Below are 9,265 nucleotides of genomic sequence, written 5' to 3'. Positions count from 1 at the left end.
ATTCACAATCCACGCCTACGCGTATAGCACGTGTACGCGTCACCACAACTTTTCTAATTTTTCAGAAAGCACGTTGTGTCACTAGCGTTGGAGGTAACGTTGGCTCACCATCGCTCCCTCCAATGTGGGTATCAGATAATTATGCAGAACTTGCTCTGCCTTCCTTCATTCCAATGTTTGAGGCAACGTTAGTGGTCCAACTTTGGCCACCAACGTTGCTTCCTCTTCGTCCTTTCTATGGCCATTCTTTAACCTCCTTCCATGCAATTCTTCACCTGTCATCAACCAATACATGAATCAAAGCCTTGCTAATATCATGAGATATTGCATCATTCTTATCGCACAAGTAATTATGGCATAAATCTCATAAAAAACATCAAATTAACTATGTTTGAATGAATCAAGGTGTGTATGAACTTTTAACGCAATTGATTGCTTATAGCTCAAGAAAGTGCATAAAACCTACTAAAAACAAAAGAAAAAGGCTAGTGAAACTAGCCTAAGATGCCTTGGCATCACAACACCAAACTTAAATCTTGATTTTCCCCAAGCAAGCAATGAATTATTGAGAAGAATGAATGAAATAGAAGGTAATACATGTCTATATCAGCAAGTAATTGAAATTTATTCATGGGGTTTTATGCAGAGAATGTTGCAGCTCATTTTTTATTGATTCTTAGGTGAGAAGTGTCCCTTTAAGCATCAACCGACATACTGCTATGACCTCTTATTATTCATCCTTGGTTATTTCTTTTCTTTGTTTTTCTTTGTCTATGAACTTATTCTCCATTATAGCTTAGTGTCATGTTTTTGAGGCGACTCATTAAGGTAGGCTTTCAGTCAACACTCCCGAACCAGTTGGTTCAAGGTGCTAGGTGTTGTAACACTCCTAAGGACTTAACTACCCAAGTCTCTCCTCAGTACATATCCACTATAGAAACATGGTTTGTTATTCATTCTTTAGGCCTTGGTGTCCAACACCTCTTTGGGTTACTAAATATTTTGTAACAAGGTTGCTCTTGATTGTGAATTTTCAGTTTACAATCCCGAGTTAGTTAACCCAAGTTGTCAAGTGATGAAGCACTCCTATAAACTTACTCATTCAAGCATATCCTTGTACAAAAACACCACAGACACATGCCTTAAGATTAAACTATATGTGCCTAGCTTTTATTCTTTATTTCTTTCATATTTATTCTTTCTTTCTTCCAATGGTTTCTATTTGTTAAGATTCATAGGCAGCAGCTAAGTTTACACTAAAGAGGGACACTCTACCTTTATATTCATTATTAGTGAGCTAGCTACACAATCAAACACATATACCACCACTCAATCTTTATTTTATTCCTTACCAAATGGAACTGATTCACTTCTATTCAAACATTTCTTTTATTTAATTAAAACAAGGGGGCAAGACATACATTCAAGCAAGTGAAGTTTACCCAGACATTTAGACTAAAACACTTATTTGGAATTTAAAGAAACAACTAACGGAATTCAATCATAAGTATACTATTCAGCAGGGGTTTATTCAAATTTCCAATATCAGCAAGTCAAGGTATAAGCAATTAAGTGACAATACAACCTTTTGGCATCTTCTTTGTTGTTCATCACCCTTCCTAGCCTTGGTATTCTCTTTCTCCCTGGATGATGGTGCATAGCTTTCCCAAAGGTTTGATTGTCTTCCTGCAAAACTATTGAAGTTGCTTGTTCCCCAAGCACTCGAGAAATGGTAAGTCTATATGTATGCTTGTGATTTTCAGAACTTAATTTGGTGTGTGAACATCAAACTTAATTCCTTTCTTACTTCTAAATGCTACAAGGTGAACATACATGTGAAACTGCAAGTGCTTTTATCAAGAAGTTAAACTATGACTGAAAATAAAAAATTTGTCAAGTAGTTTCTCTGATTGCTTGGAGCTTCTAACCAGTTATGCTGAAAAATGCAATGTGCTCCTTTAGGGAAGTCTATGGTGAAACACCAAACTTAGGATTGCACATTCATCTCTGAATTTTCTTGGTGTGCAACACCAAACTTAGCTCCTTTCAATGTAGAGAAGCCTTCTTGAATTTTATTTATTGACTAGCCATGAAAAGGAAATTACCTTTGGTTGGGTTGTCTCCCAACAAGCGCTCTTTTAACATCACTAGCTTGACATTGGTTCTCTATTAGGGAGGGTTATAGTGCCTCAGATCCTCCCCTCGCACAGTGAAGCTATCTCCACTTGATTCCTTGATAATTTTCACATGTTCTAAGGAGAGAATTTTTCTGATTGTGTATACCGGAGGTAGCTGAGATGAAATGGCAGGAAAATGAGGTGGGAGTAGTGGAAAGTGGGTTGATATCACCTTGTCCCCTGGAGAAAAATCCTCTGTGAGAACCTTTTTATTTCTCCACCTCCTTGGGATCTTCTTTTCCATTCTTTTCTCTCCTCCCAGTAATGTTTCATCTAAACTTGTGTCAGGAGGGTCTTTTTTTGTCTCCAATGAAGGCTGTGACACTAACTTTTCCTTGGTTTTCTCAGTCTATAACTTCATCTTTACTTCTTCCTTCTCTTTCATGGATAACTTTAGACTCTCTGGGGCTGATTCATTGGGTGCTTCTCTCTGATCAGTGTCACCAGAATCACTTTTTATGCAGTCCTTTTCTTGATCTAGATCTTGTGATGGGTTGAAAACATGGAAAGTGAGTTTCTCATCATGTATTCTCAGTATTAACTCGCCTTGCTCCACATGTGCCCTGACAGTGGCTAGGAATGGTCTTTCTAGGATGATCGGATGAAGGTAAATTTTCTCTATTTTGATAATAACAAAAAATCTGCCGGCAAGAAATACTTCCCAACCTTTACCAGTATGTTCTCAACTACTCCTAGTGCTTGTTTCTGGGTTTTATCCACCAGCTGAAGGATCACATCCGTGGGTTTCAACTCATTAATTTTTCGCTTTTTCATGAGAGATAGAGGCATTACATTGATGCTTGCTCCCAAATCACAGAATCCTTTATCAATCATGGTACCCCCTATGGTACAAGGGATGTGAAAGCTCCTTGGATCTTTTTTCTTTGTAGGCAAGTCCTTTTGGATGATGGCACTACATTCCTTGTTCATTACCACTGTTTGTCCTCCTTTCAGGGTGCTCTTCTTAGTAAGCAGCTCCTTCATACATTTTATGCATGTAGGCATTTGTTGTAGTGTCTCAAGGAAGGAAATATTGACATGAAGAGATTTAAATGTATCCAGGAATTTAGTATATGTTTTCTCCTTCTCACCTCCCCTGAGTCTCTGGGGAAATGGTGCTTGTGGCACAAAAGGCTTGAGGACTTCTTTCTATTTTTGTTCCTTCCTCTGCTCAGGGCTAGCCATTTCTTCTATCTCCCTTACATTCTTCCTTCACTATCCTTCATCATGATCTGAGTGTCTGGAGCATTCTTCCTTCAGGACTTCTTCACTACTTAGATTGATTGACTTACATTCTTCCTACCTTACTTTTTGGGTCTCTCCTCTTGGGTTCTTTTTAGTATTACTTGGGAAGCTATCAGTGGACTTTGGAAATTGTTGAGATAGATAACCCACTTGGGACTCAAGTTTCTTAATGGTTTCTCCTTGACTTTTCATACTAGCTCTCACTTCCTCCTTAAAGTTTTTCATATCTTCAGATTTCTTGCAGAGGCCTACAAGCATAGTTTCGATCTTGGACATCCTATCCTCAGAAGGTGGGTTCGGAGTGTGATGTTGAGGTTGTTTGTTTTGGGTTTGGTATTGTGGCTGGGGATAATTATTTTGTGAGGGTTAATATGATCTTGAGTTGGACTGTTGGTAAGTGGAATTATTGAATTGGTTGGAGTTGTGGGGTCTGTGATTTTGGTTCTGGTTTGGATGGTTTCCCCTCCCAAAGTTTGGGTGGTTCTTCCAACCTGGATTGTAGGTCTTGGAGTATGGATTATGCTCTTGTCTAAATGAATTTCCAATGTAGTTAGCTTGTTCCCAGTCAACTCCTTCCTCTGTAATTGACTCTGTTTGAGGTGATGGTTGAGTGTGGATAGCTGCAGCCTAATTATTTTTCATTTGCTTGGTCAAATCAGCTAGTTGCTTTGTGATCATCTTGTTTTGGGCCAGGATTGCATTCATGTTGCTTAGCTCCATGACTCCTCTATTGTTGCTTCTCTCAGAGGCATAGAAATACTCATTGTCAGCCACTGTTTCTATGACATCAATGGCTTCTTCAATAGTCTTCTTCTTGTTAAAGGAGCCTCTGGATGAGTGGTCCACAGCTTTCTTTGATTCATAGGAAAGCCTTTTATAAAAGATGTGCAGTTGCACCCACTCATTAAACATATCAGGGGGCATTTCCTTGTCAAATCTTTGAATCTTTCCCATACTTCATACAAGGTTTCACCATCCTGTTGCCTGAATGTTTGAACCTCTGCTCTCAGTCTATTGACTATTTGTGAAGGATAGAACCTTGCCAAGAATTTATTTACTACATCCTTCCAAGCTGTGAGGCTTTCCTTGGGAAATGATTCTAGCCACTTGGATGCTTTATCCCTTAGAGAGAAAGGGAATATAAGCAATCTGTAGGCATCAGGATGAACTCCATTTGATTTCACAGTATCACAGATCCTAAGGAATGTAGTGAGATGCTGATTAGGGTCTTCTTGAGCACTTCCTCCGAAAGAACAATTGTTTTGGATGAGAGTGATGAGTTGAGATTTCAATTCAAAGTTATTGGCATGGATGGTTGGTTTTTGAATTCTGCTCCCACAATTCCCAAGATTGGGATTAATGTAGGAACCCAACACTCTCCTCTCTTGTCCAACAGGGTTAGCTGCACCTTCTCTGGCATGATTGTTTACCTCCCTTTCATGATGGTTTTCCATATCATCCTCCATGTTTATATCCAAATCTTCCAGTTCTTCCTCTCACCAATAGCCTTCTTTCCTCTTGATTCCCTCCTTAATCTAAGGAAGGTCCTCTCTGGTTCACTATCAAAAGAGGTTGAGGTTTCCCTTCTTCTACCTGTCATACAATGAACAAGTACAAGAAATGGAAAGTGCAAAGTCTACTGAAACAGAGTATAGTTAGCTTGGTTAGAGAAATTTATCAAATGGTTAGTGGGTTAGCTTGCTGGAAAGTACGAAAATAAAGAAAAATAAAGAAAAACAACTACAATAGCAGAAAGTAAAATTAAACAGCTGAAATTGAAATTCAAAAGAAAAGAAAAATGCTCAATATAGTTATCCTCCAATTTAGTAATTGTCAATACAAAACCAATCCCCAGCAACGGCGCCATAAACTTGATATCGCGAAAATTGTCTCTCAACAATTTTTTACCGGCAAGTGCACCGGATTATCGTCAAGTAAAAACTCACTATTGAGTGAGGTCGAATCCCACAGGGATTGTTGGTTGATCAACGTTAATTGGAAGATTGTTCTAGTTGAACTGAATCGGATTTGAAATTGGGATCGCAAAATGTAAATTGGCGGGAAACTTAAATTGCAAGAAATTAAATGAACAGAAATTAAATTGCAGAATGTAAGAACAGTAACTTAAATTGCAAGAAATTAAATGGGTATGGGGATTAAGCATCAAATTAAAGAGCAGAATGTGAAAGAATGGGTAGATCAGAGATGGGAAAGCTCATTGGGGTCAGGAGATGTTATAATTCTCCAGATCAAATTCATTTTTATCTCTTCCTCAATCAATACATTCATTGATCTCCTTGACAATCTTAAATGATTAAATCCCAATTCCTTGGCAATCTAATCTCTCTAAGAATGAACAATTGCTCAATTCCTTGATTTAAGTGCTCATGGGAAGAGATGAAGTATGATCACTGATTATACCACAGATATTCATAGATCAAAGTGCTAGTAGGATTACATGTCACGATATCCATCCAAACCCCAATCTAATCCAATGTGAGAAAGCATTTCTAGCATGATCTTCTCATTCCTCTTCCAAGGTTCAGAGGAGATCCAATTATGAATAGCTTCTTTTTCAAGATAACTATCCAATTGGATGAAGACTGAAAGCTTTCTAGCAAAATTAAGAGAAAAGAAAGAAGGAGAAAAATGAAAACTAATATTGATTCATTGAATTACACAGAGCACCCTAACCTAATGAAAGGGGTTTAGTTGTTCATAGCTCTAAGAATCACAGAATAGAAAAGTACATTGCAGAAAGAACAAAATGCAGAGAAAGATAAAATTGGCAGAGTTTCAGTACTCAGTGTATCAACCCCCTTACTAACTTGAACTCTAAGCTATTTATACTACTTTCTTCAATTAATCTTCAAGTCATCTCAATTGGGATTTTTTCCTTCATTGAAGTTGATCCAATTCGCTCCCACGCTGTTGAGAAGAGAGGTGCTTTGAAATGCAGGGTTCTGATGCCCACGTTTAAGTTCACGTTCGATAGTCAAACATCCTTTAGAGAAAATTGATTTTGGATGTTTTAAGCAATGTTGGACTCAACATTAGAGTGTCAACGTTTTTTTTGTCCATGCGTATGCGAGACATACGCGTGCACGTGGATGGTACAAATTACCATTTCACGCGTCTGTGCTGCCTATGTGTACGCGTGTTTGGGGCTAGAATGCTTATCCACGCCTGCGCGTGGATACAAAATCCCAAAATTGAATTTTGAAATGTTTTCGCGCACGGTGGCCTTAGCGTTGGACCGACAACGCTCCTTCCAACGTTGATTCATCCATGCGTACGCGTCACTTACACATGCGTGTGGATTGCCAAATTTCACGCTCAAGCATGCGCGTCAATGCGCTTTTCCAAAATTGAGTTTTGAACTTCATATCGCTCGCTTTGGCATTAACGTTTGAGTGGCAACGTTCCCTCCAACGTTGACCTATCCACGCGTGCGCGTTGATTGGCAAAATTCATAATCCACGCGTGCGCGTATAGCACGCGTACGCGTCACCACAATTTTTCTAATTTTTTAGAAAGCACATTGTATCACTAGTGTTGTAGGTAACGTTGGCTCACCAACACTCCCTACAACATGGGTATCAGATAATTATGCAGAACTTGCTTTGCCTTCCTTCCTTCCAACGTTTGAGGCAACGTTGGTGGTCCAACTTTTGCCACCAACGTTGCTTCCTCTTCATCCTTTCCATGGCAATTCTTCAACCTCCTTCCATGCAATTCTTCACCTGTTATCAATCAATACATGCATCAAAGCCTTGCTAATATCATGAAAGATTGCATCATTCTTAGCGCACAAGTAATTATGGCATAAATCTCATGAAAAAGTATCAAATTAACTGTGTTTGAATGAATCAAGGTGTGTATGAACTTTTAACCCAATTGATTGCTTATAACTCAAGAAAGTGCATAAAACCTACTAAAAACAAAAGAAACTAGCCTAAGATGCCTTGGCGTCACCGTTAGTTGTCTATCGTCCTACTACTCCACTTTCATCTAATTTTAGGTTAGATGTTCCTTTTTTCTCTATTTTTTTTGCCATTTTTTACACATAGGGTTTATATTTAATTAATTATGAACCAATTAGAGTTTGATACTCTTCCTTTGAATAAACTTTGTTATGTGTTCTCTAAATAATCTGCTCTATTATTTGTTTTTTTTTTTGTTGATTTATTGCAGTTTATAATTTATCCTCTTTTGCATATTATACATTAGGCTTATATTCCTCTTCTGCAAAATGAAAAGTTCTGCTTTTTCCAGGGAAAAACATTGTTGGTTGCTGCTGGATCTATGCTGTTATGGTTTGCAAGATGGTTAAATAGATTATCTTATGTTCTTTTAGATGCTAAGGGATATACATAGACTTGTGCTCTAGATTACAGGGATACTTGGTGCTTATTGTTGTAAGCATGTGGTCCATATTACTTTTTAGATGGAACATGCTCGTATAGGAGAATTATTTGGTTGACTAACTAATTTGGGATATGATAATCGGCTTCTTAACATATATGTGTAAAGACGTTGTTTCTCATATTTTTATGGTGTTGGTGTTGTCTCTTACTATTGAGGACGTATTATCTTCCACTTTCCTTTTTATATCATTCTATTGTTTTGATCACTTCATTACCCAAAAATGAATAACAGTTGTTGAATGGGTCTACGACAATTAGTCATCCTCTCCCATATTTTGTACAAATACTTGTCAATAGAGGTTTTACCACAGTTATTTGGTATTAAAGCTCAATTTCAAGTCAAATTCAACTCTCGAGAATTATTGATTGGTATAATATACGTAAATCAGCGTCGAAATTTTCAATTCCTTCAGACTATGAGATTGATATGGGGGATTTAGTAGTTTAGGTAATTATTTTTTTACTATGTCAAATTTTTATTTAATATTTCTTCTTGTTTATGATGTGTGCTAACATATTCATGTTTGTGTTATTTTAACAGAGAACATGAACTTGTTTGTTGAAAGTTGTATTTTGACAATAAAAAAATATTTAATGTTGCAGACTTTATTTTATGGCTTTTTTTTAAATGAAAGTTGTATTTTAAGATTTTGTTTTATGAACTATGATTTGTTATTTGGTATTTCTAGACATGTAAATTGTAATTTTGTATAAGATATATTGGTGTGTTGTAATCATGTTTTGTGGTTTTTTTTTTAATTTTTACCTATAATTTTCATGTAAATGTTCAATATAAGGAGATAGCAAATGGGACCCTGCAAAGCTAGAACACAGCGAATGCGGAAAAAGAGGATGGGAACAATTATCTCCCGTAACAGGGACAGAAATAAAATCTAGGGGCGGGAACGGAGAACAGGAAGGCATCTCCTGCTCTCATCCTGTCCTATTAACATCCCTAATTTGTCTACTTTTGAAAAAGACCCAACAAGTTCACCAAAGTCCAAGGTTTTCAATTCAACCTAACTATTTTGTGGATACACACACTCATCCATTGCCATCTCACAATGGAATGCCAAGGAAATATAAGTACTAACTTTTAATTAATCATCAACGTTAGTCAATTTTGTATTAGAGTTTATAATTTAGAATCTAAAATTAAGAATTTAAAATTTAAAATTTAAATTTTAAGATAAAAAATAATTTTTAAAAAATTAATTGATATTAACTCAAAAAATTAATTACTTAATATTATTTCAAAATATCACTCACCCACGTTACTAAACTATATATTCTCACATTTAGATGCACAAATTAGAAAAGATGTATAAACATAAGATGTGTAATTGGAGCAAAACTTTTAAAATATGAGACTTCTGATCTCTCTAATCTATTTTATTTTATAGCTCCTAAATTGTA

The 9,265-nt window shown here is 36.7% G+C and overlaps 1 non-coding gene across 1 annotated transcript; it reads left to right on the top strand.

Annotated features, from left to right (window-relative positions):
• The first annotated feature begins 4,328 nt into the window (after positions 1-4,328).
• On the top strand, positions 4,329-4,435 carry LOC127746203 (small nucleolar RNA R71). The gene has a single exon (XR_008007823.1). It is a non-coding gene; the product is annotated as a small nucleolar RNA R71 (small nucleolar RNA).
• Positions 4,436-9,265: the final 4,830 nt, after the last annotated feature.

Source organism: Arachis duranensis, chromosome 3 (assembly GCF_000817695.3).
Source record: "Arachis duranensis cultivar V14167 chromosome 3, aradu.V14167.gnm2.J7QH, whole genome shotgun sequence".
In the NCBI taxonomy this organism is placed as follows: Eukaryota; Viridiplantae; Streptophyta; class Magnoliopsida; order Fabales; family Fabaceae; genus Arachis; species Arachis duranensis.
Note: the sequence above shows the minus strand (reverse complement) of the source record. Positions and strands in the feature narration are given on the sequence as shown.